This window comes from Echinops telfairi, unplaced genomic scaffold (genome assembly GCF_000313985.2).
Source record: "Echinops telfairi isolate 266 unplaced genomic scaffold, ASM31398v2 ScPeMD7_1713;HRSCAF=2227, whole genome shotgun sequence".
NCBI classification, from domain to species: Eukaryota; Metazoa; Chordata; class Mammalia; order Afrosoricida; family Tenrecidae; genus Echinops; species Echinops telfairi.
In genome coordinates, this window is record NW_022105611.1 from 6,585,849 (window position 1) to 6,588,902 (window position 3,054).

Sequence of the window (3,054 nt, forward strand, 5' to 3'; positions counted from 1 at the left end):
CCACCTTTTGGCTATTGTGACTAGTGCTGTCACGAACACCGAGTAATGAACCTGCAGGGTGATAATGTCCCACTAACGGAAAACTGCCGTACGGCCTACTATATGAAAATGTTGAGCTAAATACAGCGATGCATAAATAATGCATGTACTACTTTGTGATGCTCATTGCATAGCTTCAAGGTTCATTTGCTTGAGGGAGGAGATCACCACTCACCCTTTTAAGTTAGCTCACATTACCATTATTCTGGTGTTGAGGGTGTAAGTTTGTTTTTGGCTTAAATTTCCCTGTTATTTACTCTTGTAACCATGTCTCTGATGAGTGTATCTGATGCAAGTGCTGATGCTAAAACCAAGAAAGGAAAACGATCTCAGTTGAAAATAAAGTGGAAGAATAAAGTATTTGGAAAGGGTGAAACACCAGTTAGCTACAGTTAGTCAGTGATAAATCAAAACCAAACTCAGCACCATTGAGTCAGTGTGCCTCACAGCGACCCCATGGGAGAGGGTCGATGGGCTCCAGTCGATTTCTGAGACTGTAGCTCTGAACAGGAATAGAAAACCCTGTCTTTCTCCTGCAGCGAAGCTGGTGGTTTCGAGCTGCTGGCCTTCCAGCTAGCAACCCAAAAGGATAAAGCAAGAATAATAAAGCACGTGAAATGCTCTATCCTGAAGGCGGCTAGCATTATAAGCAGTGCAGTGATTTTATTATTGAGATGGGAAGGTTATTGATTATGTGGTCAGATCATCAAAATTAGTGTAATATGCCCATGTGCCTTGTGTTAATGCAAGGAAAGACTAGAAACCTTCCAGATGAATTTAAAAGTGCACATGTAGCGAGTGAAGGCGAGTGTGATGAAGAGTTGGTTGTGAACAGGGATTCGTTCAGTCTTTTCTGGCGCAGCGGAACCGTAGGCCTTGCAGTTCGCTAGCAGCACAATGGTTGACTCACTGTGCCACGGGGGTCACTGCTCAGGATGACTGCAAATCAGGCTGTGGGCGCCCTCCTGCCTTGCTCTTCTCATGTAACATTGTTTTAGCTGTCCAAGGCCTCTGCCAATCCCATAAGAAGTTGAGGATTTTTATTTATGTAAAGAAGGCGGTTGCAATTTTGTTCAGGATTGCACTGAATCTGTAGATCTTTTGCGGGAGTTTCGCATTGCTTAATCCTCGCATTATTGTCTTCCAAGCCTTGAACATGCAACATCGCCCCATTTATTTAAGCATCTTTTAATCTCATTCAGTGGTGTTTTATCGTTTTCATAGCATAAGTCCTTCACATCTCTGTTTAGATTCATTCCTAGATATTTTGTTCTCTGAGATGCCATGGGATTGTTTCCTTAATCCCGCTTTCATATTCCTTATTGCTGAGTTTTGTTTGTTGACCTGGAACCCTCAGCATTGCTAAGTCCCTCGATTATCTCTAGGAGTGTTCTGGTGAGTTCTTTGGGATGTTCTCGATACAGGATCATAGTGGTTATACACTGGGCTTTGATGCTCAGGGTCAGCAGTTTGATGATGGGGCTTTCGACTCCCACAAAGAGCCACCGTATCAGAACATCACAACAATGTTCACCCCGTCCTATAGGGTCCCTATGAAGCAGCATTGACTGGACGGCAGTGAATTTGAGATATGTAGACGTAATTTTCCAATCTGTATATGTTTTATTTCTTCTTCTTATCTGAATGCTCTGGCTAGACTTCTAATACACTTTTGAAGAGAAGTGGTAAGAGCCGGAACGTGTGTCTTTGACCAACTTCAAGGAGAATGCGCCCAGTCTTTGCTCGTTAAGTATAATAGTGATGGTTGTTTTTCATATATGCCCTGAATTATATTGAGAAGTTTCCTTTCTATTCTGATCATTAGGATATTCATTCAGTAAAGATTGTTTTGTTTATTTCACTCTCCTACTTATTTGTTAAACGTTTTGTTGTTTTAGGCCATTGATTACAGTCCCCACATTGTGACATCGCTTATTCCCCGTCTCTGTGTTTCTCATGTCCAGTCCTCCTTCCCTGACACGTTCTACTTTTGGAACTTGCGTTGGGCAAATGCTCCCTCAAGAAAGGCTATTATGAAACGTTTTCCTGCATCCATAGAAAGGGTCATGCGGTGCTTTATCTTGGTTCTGTTGATTCAGTGTATGATGTTGATAAGGATTTCTGGTGCTGTAGGGGGCTCCACACTGAACTGCTAACCACAGGTCTGAGGTTCCAATCTGCGGGAGAAAGGTGAGGCTCTCTAGGCTGCCTACGCTCATAAGGGTTTAAAGCAGCAGTTCTCAACCTGTGGGTTGCGACCCCTTTGGGGCTTGAATGATCCTTTCACAGGGGTTGCCCAATTCATAACAGTAGCAACATTACAGTGATGAAGTAGCAACGAAAATAATGTTATGGTTGGGGTCACCACAACCCGAGGAGCTGTATTAAAGGGTCGTGACATTAGGAAGGTTTAATGTCTCAGAAACCTAAAGGGGCCAGTTCTACTCTGTCCCATTGGGTCCCTATCAGTTGGAATTGAGTCAACTGCAATGAGTCTGGAGTTTCTGCTTTTATTATGTTGATTGATTGTGTAATGCTGAATCATCCTCCATTACTGGAGTAAATTTCATGTGGTATGGTTTATAGCTCCTTAAATATGCAGTTGGAATTTGTTCAGTAGTATGTTATTGAGAGGTTGTACATCTATATTCATGTGTTATCGGCCTGGAGGTTGTTTTGTTTGTCCCTCGAGTATCTTGGTCTTGCTCAGGTGCCAGGGTTATGTTGGCTTCATGGAATGAATTAGAGAGGAGTCCTTCCTTCTCCATCTCAGAAGACTCTCAGAACACCGTTGGCAACACTTCTCGCCATGTTTGGTAGGATTAGCTAGTGAAACCATCAGGTCGTTTTATTTTTTGATGAAAGGGTTTTGATCACCGATCACAGATCACTTATGGTTCTGTTTAGAATCTGTTTGGGTAGATTGTATGCTTCTAAGAATTTGTCTATTTTATTTAGTTTAGTTTGTTGTAATACAGTTGTTTGTAATAGTCGGTCATAATTCTCTTTATCTCC